This window comes from Lissotriton helveticus, chromosome 1_1 (assembly GCF_964261635.1).
Source record: "Lissotriton helveticus chromosome 1_1, aLisHel1.1, whole genome shotgun sequence".
In the NCBI taxonomy this organism is placed as follows: domain Eukaryota; kingdom Metazoa; phylum Chordata; class Amphibia; order Caudata; family Salamandridae; genus Lissotriton; species Lissotriton helveticus.
Window position 1 is genome coordinate 712,854,310 of NC_136057.1, and position 26,100 is coordinate 712,880,409.

Sequence of the window (26,100 nt, forward strand, 5' to 3'; positions counted from 1 at the left end):
CCATACTACTAAGTTGTATTCAAACCTTACTTATGCTCACATGCACCAAGCATATGTGGTGCAAAAGGCACCTGAATTGCACCAGCAGCACCCATAAATCCAGTATTGCCTACTTGTGTTTAGTAATAGTGTATCAATTATCCATCCTGTGCTCACTCATTCTTCCTTATTTGCCTACTATCATTAAGGTTTGTTACTCCCTTATTATGAAGTGATCCTTTAAAACTATTTTGCCTAATCTGATCGATGAGCAAATCAATGCACACTGAGTACTCTATCTGATATTATTATTGGTAAAGCGATCCTTGACATATACAACTATATATAAAACGATATGATTCTCCAAGCCTTTAACAATATATCTTCTTTGAAACCAAAATGTATAGGTCACAATCCTACTGGTCCATGGTTAACCCTGTCCTAAATACCAAAAGGAAAGAAATATATACTCTTGAAAAAAAATGAGGGTCTCTAACTCACCAATAATCCACACAAACTGAAAACACCAGCAAAGCTTCATAAAGAACATATTCATAGGACCAAATTCAAGTTCATTCTCCTATAATATCAGACCTTGTAGAACCCATCTCGAGCTCTCTTCCAATACATTCACATTAACACCTTACCACCAGGTACCAACAATATCTCTTCTTTCAATGACTTCATCCATGGCCAGTCCTACAGCTATTACAGCCAAATCAACTAGCACTTGGAATGTATTCAGGCCTATCTCTCAAGAAAACCTCCATCTGCTTAATGAAAAAACTTAGCAACAGCCCGCTCTATAATGACTTCATCCCTGCTGCTATCAAGAAAGCAAACTTTCCGTTCTTCACTGAAGCTTTCGATAAAATCAAGTCCTTCCTCTCTCAAGATTCCTTTCTTTCCTGACTCGCTCCACTGCATTCATATCCCCCTGCACAACAAATCCAACCTTGATACAAACCTACCATAAAAATCTCCGACCTTCCTCCATTAAGAAACAACATTGAACAATTTTCTTTAGTAATTTCCTAATTCAACTCACTGAATTCAACAACAGTGAAAACATGAGACGCTTGTAGGGTACGGTCAATAGCTGACAGTTCTAAAATGACAAGAGAAATTGCCTCTCCACAATGTGCCTTCCACCTAAGATGATCCAGCATCGAGACAATTACCATCTCTATGCTGTGACCAGTTGCTGACAATGGAGGACAGATTGAAAATTCACAAAAGGTTGAAATTGGTTAGAACCAGTTTTTTCCATAATTTATGCCAAGAAAAGTAACAAAGAAATTGTATGATAATTTATTTCAATAGAGGTTTTTCTAATTCCAATTTACAATTCATGGGTACTACCCCAGGCTTTTTGAACAAATACATAATCTTTGCTTTAAGGATTGCAGCCATTTTCATAATTGCTGCTGAGCAGGGGTCTTTGGAAGAACATGAAGCTTTTGTCTCATCAGTTACTACAGGGATTTCAGTGGAGGTGAGAATCAGAAGGGAACAATATTAGAAATATAGTACTCCTGAGTATTGGAGGCCGGTACCTGTTCTAGGAGGAGCATCTCATGTTACCCTTACACCGCTAAAAGTCGCACTTGCATCAATAAAAGTGTCTTACGTGCAGCAGGCAGACTACTCTCCTTGGCCAAGAAATTCAAACACATCTCCTCTAAACTCTAGGCCAGAATCAATTTCAAGCTGGGCGGCGTAGCATTTAAATCAATTCTTTTGACAGCCCTGCCCTATTTGACCAACGAGAAATCTTAGAAATAAAGAAAATACACTTACTACTTTCATCTTTCTTCTCCATCTTCCCTTCATACCCTTCCTTCTTCTCTTTCTCTGCTCTCCTTTCTCCCTCTCTCTGGTCCCATAGCTCAGTCCTCTTTCCACCTCTCCCTCTTCTCCCTTGCCATATTCTTTCTCTCTCACTATAGATCTTCCTTTCCTGTGAATGTCCTCCTCCTCCACGCCTCCTATACACGTACCTGTCTTATGACATATCTCCCTCTCATTCTCCTCCTCCCTGTTTTACAGAGTCCAGTTTTATGTAAGTCCTTGTGTGGTATGTATTGTTAACATGTAAACGTGTAAAGCACATCTATGCGTTTGGTAATTCTGTGATTTATAAATCTGCACAAAAAAAAAAATCAGAAAAATAATAATTGTCTTGCAGGAAAATGGAGCACATTTAAAAAAAAGAGGAAGCTATAGGACCTCTGCATGCTCAATGTGCACATGTTGCACATTACGCATGTCAGTAGAGTTGAAAAAATAGATGTAAGTGCCATTCTACATAAATGAAATTAATATGACAACTGGACTGCAGGACGGGAGCACTCTACGCTTATTTTCAAATTACAATGGGCTAATATTTAGAAGCCCCACGGGGATAGATGACTCAAATTGGTTCTTGGACTATGTAACAATTACACTTGTTGTGCTCTGATGATTTGAAATCACGAGGCCTAAATGACACTATTTTATTAAAAGAGACTCCATATAGATAGTCATTAATGTTTGTGACGAAAGTTTCACCATATTGCATTTTGCCCTGAAGAAGTCCTTACGGACGAAATGTGTTGGCTAAGGTCATTTTAAGAAGAATTTGAATAAAAGAAATTGGAACCAGACTTGCTAAATGAAACTGATTTTCTTACTGAATTTTTCACTCAAAATTGTACTTAATTTACACTGATTGGAGTTCTGGATCATGTTGTATCTTCAATATGTGTGGGATATTGTATCCTAGGGGGCTTAGGGGTATTGAGCCTCAGATCCTTGGCACCCTAAGAGTTGAATCAACTGTAAACCCATGTGGCGATAGGTGCACTCATAATTGCCCCATACCCTCCCTCACTGTGCTTGTATAAATTAAATTAATATATATGTGCGTGTAGATGATGCAACAATTAAGCATTATCCACTCAGAAATGCATTCAGACACCCACATGTATTAACATGATTTGCAATTTACATAATCTAAATCTTTTTCTAGGAGATTGTGTGAATTTTCCCGAAAGAAATCATAAGTGGGGCCAAAGAATGTATGCAGCATGGGAGGTCCAAATTATGCAGCATGCTGACTAAATTATGTGGCAAGAAGAGGCAAAGTATACAAAGAAATGTGGCACATTTTATAGTGGTATTATTTCACTATTTTCTCATTTCACACCTTAAATCTTTGTGATCAAAGGTTTTACTTCATTAGTACAAGTTTACACCCAAATACAGCAATAAGCAACTTAAAGGCGACCAGTCAGGCTCCCATTGTGCAGCATCACGTTGCTGCACTTTTAGTGGCTTTTAGTCCATTTGAGTTAGAAACTATATTTTTGTTAAAATTTGTAGATTATGCAGTAGATGATGGATTAAGTGGCAAATGCGGTGAAAACATAATTATAAAGAAAACGCCATGGCAGCAGAATCACATAATTCCAGTATCCCGGATCTCCAAAGTATGGAACAATTCTGGCTGATTTGAAATGCGAATCATATTTCTGTATGGTATTAAATCTTTATAAAGGAGGAGAGTTCTCCAGTTGATTGCAATGCGTTGATTTATGTGATGATATCCTTGCCAAGATTACAGTCTCGGCTACAGCTGATCAGATTTCTTTGTCACAGTCGTTCTGAGCTAGGATGTTCATTAGTAACATATTTAAAATTCACAGGAACCAAAGTGGGGCAGGTAGAATTTGCTGAGAAATTGAGCACAAAATGCCCAATAGGAATGATTTTGAACTCGAATGGAAGACTTAGGTCACTTGTCTCATTTCCCCATTGTTGTGAACGCCCACACGTTTACCTTATGCTTCAAAGCACATTTCTCAATTATTTGCATTAATGAAAAAGTCCAACAGAGCAGAAATGTTATCCATGTTGACCTTTAAATGTTCCAGGATGCTGACGTTATTGATTGTCTTTGTTAAAAGCATTTTGCTTACAGTTGCTATTCCGGGTTAAAAGATGGAAGCTTATTCTGTATTTTGAGCTAAACAAAAGTGCAACCTACTTTTATCGAATATACATCATAGTTACTGTGTTTAAATTATCTGATGCAATCTGCCCTTCCCCCACACACATAGTTGGCATCACAACTAGGATAAAAGCTTCCATTCTTGAATCCCAAAACAAAGTTAGTAACAAATCAATATTTTTTATACCTTAGCTACCAAAATGAATGAAAGGCTGTTTGCAGTTCTGGGTTGAATCTGTTTAGTTTATTATAATTGGCTAGGTCATCTGTACTTTGCTGAAGTCAAATTGGTTACATGAAAATAGGGATAAATAACATGGAGGGCACCTCCTGGGCATCTCTGAAACTGGCAATCAGGTGTAAACATGTGCCATCTCCTATTCAGCCCCGTACCATTCGTGTTCACTCTGTGAGACGAAGCAGACCGATTGTTTATCAGGAGGGTACAGCAAGGCTGTGCATGGGGACAAGACTAATTACCTAAGGGAACCCTTACTGTACCTGCAGTGTTTCGTACTTCCATAGTTACTTTCACCACCTTATTAATTTAGGAAGCGCTCTGTTCTGTTTAGTAATAACTGTTTATTCAAACTTAGGGCCTGATTACGATGTTGGATGGATCAGAGTCCGTCCAACATCGTTCTGGAAGTGGGACCGACCTTCTCTTGGCCGTCCCAAACCAGCAATTGGGATGCGACCAAACAAATCATATTCTTTACAAGGGGAGCATGCATTACGAATGGAATGCATGCTCTCATTGCAAAGAGCAGAGGTGCAGTTCATCCCTGCACCCTGTGGCAGGCCCCTCAAGGGGCCTGCCACCGGGTACATGGATCTACAGGGGGCCACCATAGGTGCCCCTAGGCTGCCATCCGGAGGCCTTGCACCCATGGGGGCCCTGCTGGAGGCCCCAAAAGTGGGATTCACACAGCCTTTCTGTGTCAGAAAAGCTGGCACTGAAAGGCTGTGGGATCAGCCATCATAATCCCTTGGGTGGAAAGTGGAAAGTGCTGCCCCAGGATTACTGGAGGCTTTCCGAAATGGCAGGCGGGATCTCCGAGCCCGTCGGAAGCCATTCGAAAAGCCTGTTTGGATGCCTTTCCGAGCGACCACATCATAATCGGTCAGTCGGAAAGTAATCCAAATGGGACATTTTGATGAGGTTGGAACGGCTCTGACCGACGGTCGGTACCATTTCCGACAGCTTCAAAATCGTCCCAAAGTGTCTGGGTCTTGATTGAACATGTATAAAATATCCACCGTAGAAATGGACCTCGTTGATTTCCTCAGTGAACGGTCAGTAATTTTTTCTTTTTTTAAACAACTTTGGAATCCCTTATCTAGTGTTCTCAAATTCCTGGCATTTACGTTATTCAGTTTTTATCTTTTAACTGAAACTTTTTTAACCTTTATGGGGCATATTATCAAGTAAGGGCGTTACATTATCGCCGCCTTTATCGGCAGGAAACTGCCGATAAAGCGGCGATCATGGGCTTGATAATATAATTGAAGCCCATGTTAGATGTCTTCACATCTAACATGGGCTTCGATTGGAATTCATAGAGCATATTATCAAGCCCATTATCGCCGCTTTATTGGCAGTTTCCTGCCGAAAAAAGCGGCGATAATGTAACGCCCTTACTTGATAATATGCCCCTATGCTCTCTATTTCATTAACTCTCTTTTTGTTTCATTGAGTTTTTTATACATAAATACCTTGCACACTTTTATTTGAAGTGGTTCATTGCCTCTCACTTCCAAATTGCAGCATAGGATATATTAAGTTCAAGTTCAAGTTTGACATTTGTATAGCGCACTACTCACCCAGAGGGTCTCAAGGCGCTTGAGGGAGGAGGGTGCTTTACTTATCGAATAACCAAGTTTTTAGTTGTTTTCTGAAGGAGAGGTGGTTCTGTGTAAGGCAGAGGTGGGTGGGGAGAGAATTCCAGGTTTTGGCAGCTAGGTAGGAGAAGGATCTTCCCCCCATGGTGGATCTATGGATGTGTGGAATTGCGGCGAGGGCTTGATTGGACGATCGTAGTTGGCGGGTGGGGGTGTAAAAGGACAGGCGCGTGTTGAGGCATTCGGGTCCTAGGTCGTAGAGGGCTTTGTGTGCGTGGGTGAGGAGACGGAACGTTATTCTCTTGTTGACGGGAAGCTCTCTTGTTGACGGGAAGCCAGTGGAGGTCTTTCAGGTGACCGGAAATGTGAGCTTGGCTGGGGATGTCTAGTATGAGTCTGGCTGAGGCGTTTTGGATCCGTTGGAGTTTTTTCTGTAGTTTGGCTGTGGTTCTGGCGTAAAGGGTGTTTCCGTAGTCCAGTCGGCTTGTGACCAGTGCGTGGGTGACCGTCTTTCTTGTTTCGGTGGGGATCCAACTGAAGATTTTTTTGAGCATACGTAGGATGTTGAAGCATGATGATGAGACGGCGTTGACTTGTCTGGTCATCGAGAGGGAGGAGTCCAGGATGAAGCCCAGGTTACGTGCGTGGTCCGTAGGTATGGGTACGTTTCCCAGGGCCGGTGGCCACCATGAGTCGTCCCCAGCAGAGGGGGATGAACCTAAGATGAGGACTTCCGTTTTGTCCGAGTTCAGTTTTAAACGGCTGTTCTTCATCCACTCGGCTACTTCTTTCATCCCTTCGTGTAGGTTGGTTTTGGCGGTGTTTGGGTCTTTGGTGAGGGAGAGGATTAGCTGGGTGTCGTCGGCATAGGAGATGATGTTGAGGTTGTGTTGGCGCACGATGGATGCGAGGGGACTCATGTATACGTTGAAGAGGGTGGGACTGAGTGATGATCCTTGTGGTACGCCGCAGATGACTTCCGTGGCCTCTGACTTAAAAGGGGGGAGGCGGACTCTCTGGGTTCTTCCGGTGAGGAACAAGATGATCCAGTCCAATGCTTTTCCTTGTATTCCGACGTTGCTAAGGCGTTGTATAAGGGTGCTATGACAGACTGTGACGAAGGCTGCGGAGAGGTGAAGTAGGATGAGGGCAGCTGTTTCTCCGTTGTCCAGTAGAGTTCGAATGTCGTCTGTTGCTGCGATGAGGGCGGTCTCGGTGCTGTGTTTAGCTCGGAAGCCGGACTGTGAAGGGTCGAGGGATTTGTTGGATTAGAGGAAGGCGGCGAGCTGACTGTTGACGGCTTTCTCAATGACTTTGGCAGGGAATGGGAGGAGCGAGATGGGGCGGTAGTTCTTAAGTTCAGTGGGGTCTGCTGTGGGTTTCTTCAGAAGGGCGCTGAGTTCGGCATGTTTCCAGCTTTCCGGGAAGGTAGCGGAGTTGAGGGAGCAGTTGATGATGTCTCGGAGATGAGGTGCGATAATGGAGTCTGCTTTGTTGAAAATGTGGTGGGGACATGGGTCGGTTGGCGATCCTGAGTGGATGGAGTTCATCAGGCGGATGGTGTCTTCAGTGGTGATTGGGTTCCAGGCGCAAAGGTTGTTGGAGGGGGGTTTTAGTTCGGAGGTGGGTGGGATGGACTGGTCTTCGGACTGGTTTTCAAAGCTGTTATGTATGTCAGTGATTTTGTTGTGGAAGAATGAGGCTAGGGAGTCACAGAGGTCTTGGGAGGGGGTGATGTCGTTGGTGCCGGAGGTGGGGTTGGTAAATTCTTTGACGATGTTGAATAGTTCCTTGCTGCTGTGGGCGTTGTTGTCGAGTCGATCCTTGAATGCTGATTTCTTGGTGGATCGAATCAGTTGGTGGTGTTTGCGGGTGGCGTTCTTGAAGGTGGCCATGTTGTCAGTGGTTGGGTTTTTTCTCCAGGCTTTCTCGAGGGTGCGACAGAACTTTTTGGATTTCTTAAGGTCATCGTTGAACCAGGGGGCTTTTTTGCTACTTTGCTTGATTTGATGTTTTTTCAAGGGTGCTAATTCGTCAGCGCTGTGGGTGATCCATTGTGTGAGGTTGGTGGCTGCAAGGTTTGGGTCCGATGATTTTGCAGGAGGGTTTTGGTGAAGCGATGTGAAGAGTTGGTCGGTGGTAATTTTGTTCCAGTTTCTGCGGGGGATTGGTTGTGGGTGGTTGTGGGTCGTAGTCTTTTTGTAGTTGAAGTGAACGCAGCTGTGGTCTGTCCAATGGAGAGCTGTGGTGTGATTGAAGGAGATGTGCTTGCTGGAGGTGAAGATTGGGTCGAGCGTGTGCCCGGCATAGTGGGTGGGGGTGTCAACAAGTTGTTTGAGTCCGAGATTGGCGAGGTTGTCCAGAAGGGTGGTGGTGTTGCTGTCGTTATTCTTTTCCAGGTGGAAGTTGAGGTCTCCCAGTAGAAAGTAGTCCTAGGAGGGGAGGGCGTGTGGGCTGATGAAGTCAGTGATGTCTTCGCTGAATTGTGTGCGGGGTCCTGGTGGCCTGTAGATGAGGGTGCCTCTGAGTGTGGTCTTGGGGTCGATGTGAATCTGGAAGTGAAGGTGTTCGGTAGCTGCGAGTGTGTCGTTCGAGCTGGTCGTGATGCGGATGGTGTTCTTATGAACAATGGCGATGCCTCCTCCTGTTTGGTTGATGCGGTCCTTTCGGATGATCTTGTAGCCGTCCGGGATGGCTATGGTGATGTCGGGCGTTGATGAGGCGTTCATCCAGGTTTCTGTAAGAAAGGCGGCGGCCGGCGAGGTGGTGTCGAGTAGGTTCCAGAGTTCAATGGCGTGTCTGTGGACCGATTGGGTGTTGAGCAGGAAGCATCTCAGGTGGTTAGTGTCGGAGCTCTGTTTGGAGTTTGTGGATTTGGTGTGGGTCTTGATGCAGTCGAACTTGCAGGAGAGGCAGGTGAAGGGTCCATGGGTGTGTACTGGGACGGCTTGGTAGCAGTTTGGTGGTCTGCCGGGGTTAAGGGCTAAGAGGGTTGCGACGTCGTACGTAAGGCAGGTGGAGTGGTTTTTGCGGGGGCCAGGGGGTCTGGCACTGGGCGCAGTCCAGGCGCAGACGGGCGTAGACGGGCTTACCTTTGGCGTGCCTTCGGCGCGCATAGGGCGCGTCCGCTGCGCGTGAACGCTGCGCGTAAGTGCAGCTGTCATAAGTGGAGAGTGGAGGGGGCGGAGCGAGGGAGGAGCAGCTGGGAGGTGGGAGCGGGGTGGCGAGTGGGGAGGGGATCTATGGAAGGTGCTGTAGGGAGCGGGGGGTGGGGCCGTGGGGGAGCAGCGGCTGGGAGTGGGGAGGAGAGAGGGCTTGAACAACAAGATGGCAGCAAACAACAACAAGGTGATGCAGGGAGAGATTGGTCCACAGACACAGAATCAGGCAGCACAAATGTTAAGCACAAGCTGGCACACAAATAATAATAATGGCAGCAAATACGTCCAGCAGCAAAAACGCTATCCAAACAAATGAAGCTATGCACACAAATGCGCTATGCACCCAGATGAATAAATAGCAAATACGTCCCGCAGCCAAAACGCTAAGCACAGGCAGCAGTTATGATGGCAGTCAGTACGATACCGCAGGCGAGTGTGGCTTAGATCCCAGTCAGGCACAGAGAATGTGGAGCGGGGTCAGGAGCGGCTGGAGCGACCGTGTCTGACGAAGTCAGGACGAATTTTATTCAGGAAAATTTGTTTTTCCTTATTGGGTCCTTCATTTTGGCAGTCAAGTACTTTACATTGATTTCGGCTTCTTGGCTTTTCATTGTGTCTCAGAAATACTCATTTGTTTTAGCAGCTAAAATATACAGTTAACAAACTGTTTTACAGCCAAGGGCCATATTATCAAGAACGGCGATAACATTATCGCTGCTTTAGGGGCAGGAAACTGCCGCTAAAGCGGCGATTAGGGACTTGATAATATGTCTTTGTGAATTTCCATAGAAGCTCAGGTCACACCAGAACCTGAGCTTCTATAACTCTTGGAATTGTGTCACAACATTGCAGTCATTTGTTCTCTGTGCGCGTTGCTTCATTAGAGATAGGACCATTATGTATGTATTAGATTAGGTTTTATTAGCCTGTCATTGTGGATATCTTACTATGGTAGCCACTTTTTCTGGTGCCTACCGTGTACTGATAGTCTTCACCATTGCTATTGCTTTTCTTCTAGTGTGTATCAATGCCTTCTGTTTATTTTGTGGCACTGCTTCTAGTCATGTGTAAAGCTTTTCTTATTTTTCCTTTTTCCCTCTATTTCTTAATAAAATCGTCTCTTAATAAGCTCAAATGTATTCCCTTTTTATTTTTCATTTTTTCACTGATGCTGTTCACTTTTTTCACTGCTTCTGTTCACTTTTCGGTCTGCAGTTAATCATTATAGCTGCCGCTTTCCGCCTCAGGCATTTTCGTTGGGGGTGTTAGTCCTATTTTGATGCTCAAGTCTCTTGTTACCGGCACGCACTTATACGCCTATGACGCATCGACTCACTCGCTAGAGCTGGCATCCTCAGAGTTGAATCCTACGGGTGTTTCTGCGCTTCTTCTGGTGAGTCCATAATCTTGTAGGTGGCTTCACTCTGTGTTTTTAGAGTTTTCGAGTCATTTTAACACTATGGCTCCGTTTGTTTAGGTGCTGGTTATGTTTTACAGAGCGCGTGCTCCACAGCATTGTCACAGGTAAGCGATGCAGTTATTCTTCAGCGTATTACTTTGTTTACTTTTTTTTCTCAAATATACACTGCAGTATTCGTTTGGTTCAATCTTTAGATGCTGTTTACGCTGTTGCACTGTTGACACAGCGCGTGTCATATTGTTGTACAGTATTGCTACAGGTAAGCGCCGTAGCTCACTCTCAGCGTATCACTATGTTTTCATGTTGTATCCCCAATATACACTGCAGCATCTGTTTGGTCCATTTTTTAGGTGCTGGTCACACTTTCGAATTTTGATACAGCGCGTCTTATCATATTGCCACAGGTAAGCGCTGGTGTTCTCTCTCGGCGTATCACCACACTTTTTTCTACTCCCATTAGTCACGGTAGCATTTGTCTGACTTTTCCCGCAGATTTCAGTGGTTTCTTGATGGCTTAAGTTTTCGCTTCGAGTCCATGTACTCAAGCGTTGAGGTATGATGAGCATCATGTGTTTTCTCCACCTTCTCGTTTTTTCTAATCTTCTTAAATTCTGACACTTTGTATTAATGTCGCACATGTTTTCACTCTCGTCGCTTTTTGTTCACTATTTTGACACTCATTAGTACTCCAGGCCTCGTTTCTCCGTCACTTTATTTTATTCGACAATGCCTTTTTTAACACACTGGATGAGGCTGAACTCTATAAGTTTCTTTCTCCTGCCCTCTTTTGAGCCGTAATGTTTGACCATTGCTGTTTAGTTTCATGTCGCTGTATACTTTTCATTAAAACCAGTGTATTTATACATTGCAGATTCCCCTGACGAAGGGCTTATGTGAAAAGCCTGAAATGCATTGGGATATTTGAAGTTCTGTTGTTTTATGGTAATTACACGCTGTATTATTTGCCATTTCTTTTAACTACACTACATCTGCGACTTTCAAGAATAAAGCATATTACAATCAACTTCATGGTTTGAAGATCTGACTCTCAGTTTTGATTCATTGAAAACTGGTTGGACTACTGTCGTTCACAATTAGAATAACAGGACATCGTTTATGATTGTTTTGATAACGTTGTGTACTCTATATAGTGATTGGATCGTAGTTCACTGGGTATTCCTGGATACACTTCTGGGTAATTTTCTTTTCACTTTTAGAAAGTGAGCATTTTCTTGCTTTACCATCCTGTGCTTCTGCCTGTGGAATTAACGTCTGGTTTATACTAAGAGATGGGTTGTGTGTGCATTCACTCTAGACAATCACACAAAGGGATCTGAAATGTACCATGCATATTCTGATGGCCCATCACCAGGCTGATGGGTCTTACTGAGCTAGAGTGGGGGGAAGAATTGTCACTTTTAACTGAATAGGGCTGTGCCTGGCTTCTCACAATGCTGTCTCTACTCCCCCCCCTTGTAGTGTGACTGGAACCAAGGCAGGGCAAGGCCGGATCTTGTGGAAAACAAAGACTTTCCTTTGAAGTATGCATACTTGAAAGGCCAAAAGTGGTATATGCATTGGACCTATAAACCCACATCTTTAGAACACTTCTGGACTGAGGCATCGGCCAAGAAGAAGAAGAGCTGTCAGGAGGACTACTGGCCCTTTGCTGTGTGTAGCTTTGCTAGTTTGGCCTGCAGTTGCTTCTTCTGTCTGTGGGCAGAAAAATAATTGGACTTTGCTTTCTTGTTTCCTACTTTTCCTAAGTTCTCCAAGGGCTTGTGTGTGCTTGCCTCCTGTTGGAAGTCTCAGGGCCATCAAAGACTTCATCTGCAGCATCTCTGAACTCCACTGTTGGGAGTTCTGACATGCCAAGTGGTGCCAATTCAAGTTCTGGGCCCTTGGTGGCAGTTCTGCTTCTTCAAAATTGAGAATCCAGACATCGCCCTTCTAGCACTGTTTCTCACACGTAAGCTTGATGTGCGGTTGAAAAATCAATGCATCATCCGTAGTGCGGCTCAAAATTCGATGCAGTGCCTGTTCACGGCCTGAAGGACCACCACAGCCCAAGACGAGAGTACTGAGCCTCCGATGTCTGAGAGCCCCACTCCGACTTCAACTATGGCCCTGCTGTAGGGTTGAAGGAATCTTCGCATCACCTTTCTGTGGCTGTGGAAATCGACGCAGTGCCTGGTTCACCACCCGCATCAACCCGCATCGCCTGGATCTTCTCATGCATCGTACTTGTTTGCCAAGTTTCCAATGCCTCGCAGAAAGGAGTCACCTCCGGAAATCGATGCAATGCTTCTCCTTGCAGTAAGGAATCACCTAAACACTCTTTAGTGTGCAGCAGAACTGATGCCTGGCTTCTCCTGGGACTCAAGAACCGAGGAATCGCTAAGTTTTCGGATGCTTTCCTCCTTTCTGGCAGTTTTTTCAAAGGTACTTTGTGCTAAAATCAATGCATCTATAGTGTCTATAGATAGAATTGCTTAAACATTTTAAAAGTGATATTCCGAGTAATGTATGTTGGATTTTTGATGTTTAGGTATTGTTTGGTGTAGATAAAGACTGTTTATTTTCCCAAACTGGTGTGGCTGATTTGCATATGGCCATGTCTGGACTGGGGTGGCTGAGTGAGCTAAAGAATGGTGATGGATTAAACCCAGATCAGTTGACTGGGGGTGAGTGTTTGATTTGCTCAAACGCTCCGTCCATCATCCCCTTTTGTATCGCTTTGATTGCCCTAAGTTGGCAGTGTATGCTCAGGCGTGAGTCCCTTGCTCACTTGGCCACTGGATTCAAGATAGCCTGGCTGATGAGGATTATGAATCCGAAACCGGTCCCAGGATGCTTGTTTCCGGTCCAGGGAAGACATGGCTTGGCAGTTCGAACTGGACTGTTCCCATGAGGCACAGGGTCAGACTGATTTGCATATGGCCATGTCTGAACTGGGGTGGCTGAGTGAGCTAAAGTATGGTGATGGATTAAACCCAGATCAGTTGACTGGGGGTGAGTGTTTGATTTGCTCAAACGCTCCTTCCATCATCCCCTTTTGTATCGCTTTGATTGCCCAAAGTTGGCAGTGTATGCTCAGACGTGAGTCCCTTGCTCACTTGGCCACTGGATTCAAGATAGCCTGGCTGATGAGGATTATGAATCCGAAACCGGTCCCAGGATGCTTGTTTCTGGTCCAGGGAAGACATGGCTTGGCAGTTCGGGCTGGACTGTTCCCATGAGGCACAGGGTCAGACTGATTTGCATATGGCCATGTCTGAACTGGGGTGGCTGAGTGAGCTAAAGAATGGTGATGGATTAAACCCAGATCAGTTGACTGGGGGTGAGTGTTTGATTTGCTCAAATGCTCCGTCCATCATCCCCTTTTGTATCGCTTTGATCACCCTAAGTTGGCAGGGTATGCTCAGACGTGAGTCCCTTGCTCACTTGGCCACTGGATTCAAGATAGCCTGGCTCATGAGGATTATGAATCCGAAACCGGTCCCAGGATGCTTGCTTCCGGTCCAGGGAAGACATGGCTTGGCAGTTTGGGCTGGACTGTTCCCATGAGGCACAGGGTCAGACTGATTTGCATATGGCCATGTCTGAACTGGGGTGGCTGAGTGAGCTAAAGAATGGTGATGGATTAAACCCAGATCAGTTGACTGGGGGTGAGTGTTTGATTTGCTCAAACGCTCCGTTCATCATCCCCTTTTGTATCGCTTTGATCGCCCTAAGTTGGCAGGGTATGCTCAGACGTGAGTCCCTTGCTCACTTGGCCACTGGACTCAAGATAGCCTGGCTGATGAGGATTATGAATCCGAAACCGGTCCCAGGATGCTTGTTTCCAGTCCAGGGAAGACATGGCTTGGCAGTTCGAACTGGACTGTTCCCATGAGGCACAGGGTCAGACTGATTTGCATATGGCCATGTCTGAACTGGGGTGGCTAAGTGAGCTAAAGAATGGTGATGGATTAAACCCAGATCAGTTGACTGGGGGTGAGTGTTTGATTTGCTCAAACGCTCCGTCCATCATCCCCTTTTGTATCGCTGTGAAATTTTCTTGCAGCAGCAAGAACATCTGTAGCTCCAAGAAGCGCCAGCTGTTTCCAGCATCATCTGGAATTCAGTCATGAGGTGTAAGCAGTGCAAATACCCACATCAAATCAGCACTCAGTTTATGACAGGACCATACCATATTCATAAAGCTCACATTCATCTTCCCACATTTCCTACAGGCAACATTTGTATTGGGGTAATTTGGCCATTCACTCCGGGGTTTATTAGTAAAGGTGTAATATTTTAGGGCCATACTTTATCCAGTAATTGGGATCCAAGCTCAATCTGCCATTCCTGATGGATAGGGAGTGGGTCAGGGGTCCTGGCCATCATGATTCCTGATTTTAGGACAGACATACATTTCCCAGTGTTAGCCCTATGCATATATATAGTGAGTAGTTTAACCTGCTTTGGGGGTTGGAAAACATGGGAAAGCATCTTTCCTGCAGCCTGTAATTGGTAGTAATAGAAGATGGCTAAAGGCAAACATCCGCCACTACTGCCCTGCTGGACATGACACATTCTGCAGGGTCATCCCCAAACATTTTGCCTTCAAGCTCTTCTTTTTATAACCCCTTTTTGTTGGTTTTTATTACTCTGGGCACATTACCACTGCTAACAATATGCTAAAGTGCTTGTGCTCTCTCCTTTAAAATTTATAAAATTGGCTTACACCCAATTGCCCATTTAATTTACTTTTAAGTCCCTACTAAAGTGGTACTACATGTTCCCAGGGCTTTACATTAAATGCTACTAGTGGGACTTTAGCAGTGATTGTGCCACCCACTTATGTAGCCTTTTAAACATGTTAAAGGCCTGCCATTGCAGCCTATGTATGCAGTTTTAAACTACATACGGACCCTTTCAAGATAAAACTTTTACCAAGCCTAAACCTTCCTTTTTAATACATCTGTCACTTCTAGGGTAGGTACTGCACAGCTTAGCGGTCAGGGTGCTGTGTATTGGAAAAGTTGGACACATACTTTTAAGTTTTGCATGTCCTGGTAGTGAAAAACTCGTAATTTCATTTTTCATTACGGTAAAGTTAACCTCTCCCGTAGGATAACATTGGGTTACCTTATTGCCTTTAATAAGTGATAACTTCTAATTGGGAACAAGTAGGAATGTCATGCCTAGTCTCCAAAGAATTGTTATTTAAACCCCTCTTTTAGAAAGTGTGCATGTTCTTGTCCTAACCGTTTGATCCCTGCAGCATGTATCCTGGATCACATGACTAGGCGTAGCTGGTAGCTGGTCTTTGTGTATAACTCCCAGACTGTGAGACAGTGGGGGAATAGGTGTTGGCAGGATGGGCCATCGAAGACTAAAAAGAGGGCAGAGCTGTCACCTACCACAGTTGCACATCACAAAGTCTTTGCCACAGAACACTCACAGAGTGTTTAACACTAGAGTTTTGTCTCCCCAGACAAGCTGGAGCCTGGGCAGTGAGGCAGGAAATGTAAACACCGCTGGTGGTGATAACCTTCACAATCTTCTCCCATGTCAAAGCTGGCACCAGGAGTAAGGACGAGTTGGCTGGCCTCCTGACTAGGGCCTCTGGGACAGAAAAGGCTCCAACCTCCTTGAACTGGACAACTGATCTGCTGTGAGTTCTGTTCCCTCCGAGGTTGTGCCACTGGGGTCCTAGACCCTTGAAAGGAGGCTTGAAGGTGCTCTATCAACGCAGCTGTGGTCCTGAAAGCAGAACTGATGCACCATGACATATCTCCTCACAGCCGTATCGGAACCACCGCAGTGTGACCCATCCCTGACACAGCACCTAACATCACAGCCACACAGTTACTCAGAATGGCAACTGCGCAATGCAGCCTTTACACAGGACTTCACATTGCAAGCCCCTCGTTGACGGCATCCTCAATGATGATGCAGGACTTGAGATCTCAGCCTCAAAGCTTCCTTGGACCAGTGGCTGTATGACGGATCCTTGACACGGGAATCCCGCAATGCTCTGGAACCAGGTTTAAGGTACTTTATTCAGTGGACCTACCTTGGTACCTGTATCACGGTCAGCCTAAACTTGTCACTTTGTCCCAGTCTGGCGCAACCAGATAAACACAGTTGCTGCTCTGTGCTCCTAGGCACTATTTTCTGTTAAATATTTATAATTGCATTTTTCTGGTTTTACTGATTGGATTTTTGTTGTTTTGGGCTCAAATAATGTTTTGGAATTTAACTCCATGGTTCTAAATTGGTGAAAGATTTTTCATGTGTTGTATGTTCAATCTCTTACTGTTTGAAGTGCTGCATACTTTACACATTGTTAAGCCTGACTGCTTTGTGCCAAGTCTCAGAAGGTAAACACAGGTTGATTTGGGGGTTGCTTGCGACTTCACCCCTGACTGAAATTGTGGTTGATGATTCAGTAGAGTTTCACCACCCACCTACAATCAGTAACCCAGTTTCCAAAATGCAGTATTCCTGGAGACACTGAAAATCTCCATTGGGAAACAAGCCACCCATGACTCTTACTTGTACAGCAGTGAGAAAAGTCTCTGCCCTAGGTACATCATCAGGGGGGAGTCTAGGATTACATATCACAGGTAACAATGGGGAGGAAGGGAAATCTCATCGAAAATACCACCGAAATACCTGCCCTGTTAATATCGTCTCTAAGGATGTGGGGGCAACAGCAAACTGTAAAGAACAAAGAGGTGGGAGTGTTGGCAATGGTTGCAGCCAATATTTCATATACTGAGTGTTAGACCTGGCATCTTTGGCGTGGTTTCCCTTGACTTTTTCGCCTGTACCTCCTGTATTTTTGACGCTATGCTGGATTTCGTTTTTGCCGGTTTAGATGCTTTGGGCACTTTGCCACTGCTGATCAGTGTCAAAAGGCAAGTGCTCCCTAGGTACATTGTTATTATCATTGGTTATCCATGATTGGCATATTTGTTTAACCAGTAAGTCCCTATTAAAGTGCACTAAGTGTGCCAGGGCTGGTGATTCAAATGCTACTAGAGTGCCTACAGCACTCTTTGTGCCACCCACATGAGTAGCCCTAAAATGGTGTCTCAGGCCTGCCACTGCAGTGCCTGTGTGCAGTGTGCCATGCAGACCTGACCTGACCAGTGTCCCCACTGGCCAGGCCTAACCCTTCACTTTCTGTGCACATTGGACACCCCTATGGAAGGCCCAAGGTACCCCCCTGGGCAGGGTGCAGTGTATGTGAAAGGTAGAGCATGTACTAATGTAGGTGACATGCTCTGATAGTGAAATACTGCCAATTTTGTTTTTCACTATTGAAAGGCTATCTTGCCCATAGGCTAGAATGGGGAATGCTGTGTATAATGTTTACCTGCATATCTTCCCATAGGAGCAAGATAGAAAATTAAAGCCTGGTATCCCTGAACTCAGAATTTAATAACCCATCTTTTTGGAAGGATGTTTTTTAGATCCTGTGTTTGAAAACCACACTTTTAGAAATTGGCTGTTTCCTTTTCTGACATTTCTGTGTGCCTTAGCCTGTTTGTGAATTGACTGCCTGGTTTGTGAGAGACAGGGGCTGGGGTGGCTCCAGGAGGCTGAATGAGTCAGCACTAGGCTGAATAGCTTCCTCTGCATCTTGAGTGGTGGGAGGGGAAAGCACCTGGGCCTGAATAGGGCTGTGCCTGCCTTCCATAATGCTGGTTCCACCTCCTGCTGGGCGGCTGACGACCCTGCCCCTTTCTCTCAAAGGAAAGAAGGAGTCCTGTAAACAGAGTGATCCAGGACTGACCAGAACTGTTTTAGACTAGGCCAAGGCCTCTCTGCCCTCAGAGAACAAAGAGAATATTGGTATAAAAAGGGATACCAAGACCCCAGAAAATTAGATCATCCTGGAATCAAGAATGAACCTCTGCCAAGGAGAAAAGCTGGACAACTGAAGAGGGAGGGCTGTCCTGCTGTGTGTTTGTAGGCTGACCTGCAGTTGCTATTCTGCCAAGGAGAGGGGAAGGACTTTGCTGTTGCTGTGTTCCCTTGCTTGAAGAGATTTCCAAGAGCCTGAGAAGAGCTGGCCTCCCATTAAGAAGTCCGAGGAACAAAAGGACTTGACCCCCAGCTACCCCAAGAACTTCTGACCTGCCTAGAGTGCTTGATCCATTTGTGGGGCCTCTGGAGGTTGTTGCCTGCTGTTTGGGGAGCTGGAAAAGAAGAAGACAAGAAGATCTACAAATGTGCATGCATCGCTCGCTTGCAAATTGCATCGTCGGAAGTGTGAGAGAATTCCCGTTGCCACGAAGATCGTTGCAGCGCCTGTTGCCGCTGCAAGAACCGACGCATCGTCCGCTTCTGGACCGCATCTCCCCGGAGCAGGAATACTCCTGTCGCTGCAAATATCACTGCAGAGGCTGTCGTCGCTGTGAGAACCGTCACACCGCTTGCTTGTGGACCGCATCACGTTGCTGCAAGCATCGTGGCAGAGTCCATCGCATCGAGAGGCTGCGGCAGATGAGCATTAAAGCAGCGCCGCACATCACCGCGCATCGCCGCTGCACCGAAGATTGTCGCCGTCCCGAAGATCATCGCATCGTGCCTGTGCGAGACGCTTCTACCGGAAAACCTGCACCCCGGAATCCACACAAGGTATCGCATCACTCCCCATGCAGATCGGATTCGTCGCAACAAGCCTGCTGCGTGCAGCGGGGTTGTCGCATCGCCTCCTCATGGTCTCAGGAGTGACGCATTGCTTGTTTTTTAACGCTTCAGTTGACGCTAAGAAGTTTTGACGCATCTACAGGTACTTTGGACTAAAACGGACGCGACTGTGTATTATTTTGACACAAACGCTAGAACTCTTTTAAAATCCTATTCTTGAACTGTGTATGTTGGATTTTTGTTGTTTTGGTCTTGTGTAGTTTAGATAAAGGGACTTTATTTTCCTAAACTTGTGTGAAGTCCATTTGTGGTGTTTTCACTGTTTTACTGTGAGTGTTGGTACAAATACTTTACACATTGCCTTTGATAAACCTGTCAGTTTGTGCCAAGCTACCAAGGGGTGAGCAGGGGTTATCCAAAGAGTGTATCCCCCTTACCCTGACTAGAAGCAATGGTCCCTATTTGGACATTGGTACCTACCTCTGCCAACTAGAGACCCCCAGATCTAACACTGAGCATGTGCTGCTGGGTAGTAAATGAAAGGGTCAGGGATTGAGGACCCCCTTTCCTCCATGGGAATGGGTGAGCAATACCCAACAAATGTGTGTCTGCCATCCCCTCAGATCAAACAAGTGAGCAATTGCCCAAAACGTTCCAGTGGAAGTCAGACTGATACATTTGCTTAAAATTACAGGTTGATTAGAGAGATGTGACCACACAATGAGATAAGCAGACATAGCCAGCAATCTACATGAGTTCTAAAATATTCGAGACTGACCTCAAAATTGCCTCATATCAAGTCAGAAATATCTCTTGTGACATGTATCTCTAAATGAACTGAATTCCTAAAAAAGCGTTAACAAATGTGAGGCAAGAGAAAGGTTATGTGGTGTCAGGTAGAGAATATATATGGACAATGTGCTATCGAGTGCTTCAACATATGATGGCTTTCAGGCACAAGTAGATAATTTGCTAAGGAATGTGACCATTGGCCATATTATACAGGGTCAAACAAAACCCTTTTTTCCACACACATGAAAGGCAGGTTAAACCCTCAGAAATGAAAAAACGTATTTGGATTGAGAACAAAAAGAGTCTGAACCAGGGTCTCTTGCATTCATTCATTCCTTGAACAGACTATTTGTAATCCCCGTAAATGAGGCTAGAAGTGCCCCGAATGGGAAAATAGTCAAATTCTAAAAGACAAACAGATAGGTATTGGGGCTATAGAGATCACATGCACAAAGAGGGAGACATGGCTGGCTGTCCTGATGGATCTCTTGCAGTGGCAAGTCCAAGAATTTCATGTGACTGACACAGAATGGGCATTTTAAAGTAATCCCTATTTTCTGTGTATAGTTCCAAAGAATTATGGGTCACATTTGTGACCTGAGTTGGGCTTCTTATTTGTAGGATTACAGATGCTAGGGGTTCCTGATGGAAGGTGGAGCTTTGTCATATAAAGTGCCCAATCTAAGACGGTGGTCTTGCCATTGGGAAGCTTATGAACTTCACAAACAAGAAGAGTCAGAGTCTCTTCCTCTCATGTCATTTCTTTGTTTGGCACATAAAAGGGTGGATGTGTTGCAATGCATTTTGCTCCCAAATTCTTCATTGTGCTTGATTATTATTAATATTATTACGAGACTTATACACAGTGGCTGCTAGGAAGAGTTACTCTTTCCTCAACAACATCGAAGAGCACTCAACAGACCTACATCATGGCCCATCCTGGGCAAGGCTGTGTTTCAAGGCAACTTTCTTAGATATGAGATTACATCACACTCCTGGCAAAAAGGGACACATGAGGGACAGCTGTGGATTCATTAAGGGGTGCCTGAAAATGACAAATTAGTGTCTGTGCTTTATGAACCCATGTATATCCCACTTTACATTAGTTAATGCCTGGAAATGTGGACCAAGAGAGTAAAAACTGTGTTTTTTGCCGGAAACTAAAGGAGTCTTTCTTCACAAATGGAAGAAATACAAAACTAAACAGCCTGATCAAAAACTGGAATTACACCTGAAGGACTGGATCTAAAGCTGTGCAAGGCAGCCACCAGAAAAAAACAGGGATATTGAAATGTGTCTGCACTTGCTATGGAACTATCAGCCTGTAGTGAGGTTCATGGAGTGGAAGGATCCTAAAACAGCTAATACCCTTTGACTGTCAGTAATAATGTTGCCCGTTCTGTTTGGGGGTTTCTTCTTGCCATTTGGATTCATTCCAGTTAATTGGGGGAGTAAAAATAGAACTTTATGGTCATTTTTCAGTTCTGTGGAGGGTACCACCACTTTCTGGGTACATACCAGACAGAAGGAAGGTCATAGAAGAATTTGAAAAAAATATTTCCGACCTAAAGCCTGAATTAGAAAACTTAGAAGCAGCTAGTGTTTTAGGAACCTTAGATAAAGGAGTTTCTGCTATAGGTAGGTGGCTTGGAAACATTGGTAACTGATTTTTAGCTGTTATATTAAAGCCTATTTTGATTATTAGCATTTGTTTGGTTTGGCTGCTTGCTTAGATAAAGGAGTTTCTGCTATAGGTAGGTGGCTTGGAAACATTGGTAACTGATTTTTAGCTGTTATATTAAAGCCTATTTTGTTTATTAGCATTTATTTGGTTTGCTTGATTGCTTTATTTAAAGGATTATGATGTTATTTAGCAAGGAAGAAAGTAAAAAGCATAGGAGATATGAAATAGAAATGGAAGAGAGAAAGAGTAAGGTTTACAAAGAAATGAATAAGATGCAAAACTCAAAGGGCAAGATGGTTGATTCAACAGAGAGAGGAGGTGCTCCTTGAAGATTCATTTGTGTTAAAATTCTGTAATTTCCCAGAAGCATTCTGTCAGCTAATGAATAGGTATTTGTTATTATGTATTGGACAATTGATAGTGGGGTTCTCACCAGGAGGATAGAAAATGCCAGGAACCGGGACTTGAGGGAAGAGCTGTCTGAACCACAAAATTCTGTTCAGAGTAATAAATCGAGGACACAACAATATATGAACCTTTGTAAAGACATGTGAAACTGAGGAGTTTATCTGCTGCCAGCCTTTAGAAGAGAAGGGTTGGTTCTTGAAAGTGGGGACAAGATGCAATGTTGCAACTAATGTTTTGTTGAATTATATTAGCGTGAATTCCTTAGACTAGGGAGAGAGGTCTTGGTGAAGATGTTAACGAGCAGATCGTATTTATTTATTTGATGAGTTTTATATAGAGCTGGCTATACCCGGAGGTATCAGAGCGCTTTACATGACAGTTACATAATTGTTACACAGAATACAGCGTTTCCAAGTAAACATCAGTTACTAGGTCGTTCCATAGCATAGAAAAGAGATAAAAAGGAAGCGTAGAGGGTGAAGAGAATGAGGGGTAGTGAATACATATCAGATAACAGCCTATAGTCAGTAAGGTGATCAAATGAATGAGTCAGTCAGGGGAATGAAGAGACCATAAGATGGCGGTTTCAGACTCCCGGACCCCAGGTACCTCACAAATGAAAATGGCGGCATTGTGGGCAAACAAAAATCAGGTAAAAAACAATTCCAAAAAGGAAAACCTACCCCATGAGCAGGGCTAAATGGGGGCAGATACCAGATAAGGTATAGAGGAAGTCAAGAGGTCTTAAATCACCTACGGCACATCGGAATTTAAGGAAAGTAGGGAAGACACGGGAGCTCAGGCAGCTGACTCGGGGGGAATGCAGCCAAGGGGTCGGGGGGCATTGATGCAGGCAAGGGAGGCCAACTTGGTGATCAGAGCAACGTGGGAAACAAGACCCACACATTTCTGACGAAGCCCCGGAAAGGTGCCAGCAGGACTACAGGCAGCAACGGCTCAGGACCAGCACGCAGGTGGAGAAAGGATCTCCCCACCACAGTCTCGCCATTCTTCTCTGATGAGCTGCGGAATGGCCGGCAACCTCGTCTCGGGTCCAGTGAGGAAGGCGGGTTGCTAGTGTCCCAGAGAGGTGCCGCAGGCAGACAGGAAATAGCAGCGACAATCCTTAAAGTAAGCACCGATCGTCGGGGCCCAACAGGGCAGCAAAGCCAGGCATCAGCAGCGACGCAACGGGCAGGCAACTGGCAGACCCACAGGAGCTTACCTGAAGGCGAGGGAAGAAAGAAGAAACCAGCGGAGTGAAGATGAGCACTGTGCCCGATGTCTGGCTGGGTAGGTGAAGGCCAAGGCAGTGAACCGGAGCCGATCTCCTCAATAGCTGTCGGAGCAGCTCCACCGGACATCGGCCATGATGTTCAGGTCCCGCCGCCGGGAACCTCGACCACAATTCCATGGGGGGGTCTCAGGTCGAAATGAGGGAAACCAGAGAGGCGAGAACCGCCGAACAATGACAAGACGTATGTAGAAAGGGTCAGTGGAAGGATGATTTCAGGGGATTTACTCCAAAAAGGCGATCCCTGGCTGGGAGCTCCCGGCCGGAGCGCCTCATCCGTCGGCCATCTTAGAATTTGGATCCTTCAGTAGAGGTAAGAAATGCTCGCTGACTTTAAGTTGAGAAGACCCTTCCAGCCTCTGCTAATTACCACTGCTTGAGTGCTAAGGCTTCATGCCTTTGCATTATATTCTCTCCTTAGAAACCTTCATTTGGTTTTCTGAATCTGGCACCTTACCTTACTTTGCTTAAACTAAATGCTATTGTGGCCCAGCCTTTTTTTAAATTAGATTAGTTTTTTTTTTATGGAACACACTTGCTTCATATTCTGTATTCTATTTGTAATTCTCACCAATGTGCTATTTTACATTATCTTGAAATATCGACTTTTAGATTATTTGGATTTGTAATACTGATGACTAAAATGAGAATACATGCTGAACTAATGATTTGATTTGAAATCATTTGTTAATAAATCCTTTAAATCAACTCCATTTCTCCTTGTCATATCCTGTGGAATCTCAATTGGTCTTCACTGTTTATGGTAATAATGTACATGACAGCACAGCATTTATTCTCCTTGACGACTAGCAACGATCGATATGACTAATACCAAATGTTTGAGATGCACACATTCTCGCTCTGGCAAGTCTTAAAACAGAAAATGCCCTTTGGCTATCGGGAATCATGTTGCCAGTTCTGCTTGAGGTCTTCTTTTCCTATTGCTAGCCTGAGACGACCTGTGGAGACTGGTTCTTAAGCCGAGCTTCCTGTGGCGAAGGGGTCCTGGAATTAAGAAGACTGCTTCTATTTGGATTAATTCCAGTTACTTGGTGAAGTAAAGTTACCACTTTCTGGCTATAGTTCCTGTTCTGTGGAGGATACCAAGACATTTCTAGGTGGGTTTTTCTAAGGCAGTCCATAAGAAGCCAACATATCTATGAACATAAAAACAAATGTTTGTCTTCTTTTTGAAATTGTGTGGGTATTTGGAATTTTTGTTCACAGCCTTTGCCTTTTTGCAGGAAAAAAAACAGCATTCACAATATTTGTAAAACCGATTGAGCCCTGGAGCATCTATACCAAAAAAAGACATCACCTAGATACAAGAACACTTTTGTGCTGCTTGGAAGTTTTTTCCCACCTCAAAGTGTATTTCCTAAGCTATCAAACGTAGGATACCTGGCTTCCAACTCACTACGCCAGATACGTTTTCATGGTTCTAACTGATAGTCAAACTTATAGTCAAATGGATTATCATAAAGGATTCTAATTGTAGAGGTAACGTTTTGACTGTCCCAATCTTTGAAGACTATTTGACTGTATGCAATCGCAGGTTTTCCTAGTTTAGTTGTAGATGGAGTTTCATGAACAGTCCTTGTCATCCATTGATGCTGTCTACTGCTCTCATAGACTGACATGGTAACACTTCTGCTGAAGGTACTTTATGACGTGGTTATATTTTCTTTCATACTATCTTAAGCCCTTGTATGATTTTCTCTATTAGCGTGAACTTTCATTTAATATGCTCGAATATATTTAATCAAATTTGGAAAGTACATTTAAGCTCCTTGCTTCATTAGTCGTATTAATGTTTGGTTGTGTTATACACAACCAAAACATTTCTCTGGAGGTTTGCCTTGCTGGCCAATTCAGGCTACACAGGAAGAGGCAATAACACGATAGGAGTTAAAACCTTTTGGCCCTTCAAATTAAGGAGCGTGTGAGCTTAATCACAGCACACATTAAGACTGATTTCTTGCTTTATATAGCCTGCCATCAGTTTCTTTACAATAAGCAAGGGCGATAGGATATCCATGTATTTCAGAATATGGACTGAATAAAGGACTGCATCATTTGGGACTAATAGTTCTCAGAACCAGTCCATCACACCTTTTAGTGTTATTGCGTGTACAACGTCAGGCATTGTAAACTATTTGTACCAACACTCAGTCACATCACTACTGCATGCTATCACAGGTTACCTCAGGTGGTTTCTGATGAATTATTTAAAGACTTTGATAGGAAGTAAGTTTGACTCAGTTATGAATCCTCCCTTTTGAAGAAAGGACTTCTGAGATTAAATTAATATCCTGAGACAACAAGAGATTTTGAGAAGGCATCTGCGAAATTTGAATAATATGCTTTGCATAAATTATGCAAAGTTCTTAAAAAATTATGCAACATGTCAATCCAGCACTTTGTGCTATTTTTTTAGGGCGAAAGGAGTCCTAGCATTTGGCTTTGGGCTCAAGGACACATTTGTGCTACAACAGCTGCTCACGAAATTTACATTGTTCTCATGCTCCCACAATACTGTCAACTGAACAGTAATTCAGTTACACGACATTACATAATGGCCACTGTAGTGGAATCCCCAGCCCTGTGAGCATACAAAGGAATATGCCAAACATGGCGCTATGGATTGTACATATTTATTCCTCCACATACAATCACCCACTGCCCTCTCATTACATCATAACTGTTAATACCCACACCCTAACAGGGCCGGCGCTAGGCATGGGCAGTGTGGGCAGCTGCCCAGGGCCTCGCGCTCAGGGGGCCTCGCGCCCCTGTGAAAGATCACACTTCCACAGCCCACCACAGGGCCCCCTGCCTCACCTGATTACCTTACGAGTGGGGGAAGGTACAACCAGA

At 44.5% G+C, this 26,100-nt stretch overlaps 1 protein-coding gene across 3 annotated transcripts in view; it reads right to left on the bottom strand.

Annotated features, from left to right (window-relative positions):
• SYT1 (synaptotagmin 1) overlaps positions 1-26,100 on the bottom strand; it is a 1,132,258-nt gene that overhangs the window by 522,398 nt on the left and 583,760 nt on the right. The window lies entirely within an intron of this gene.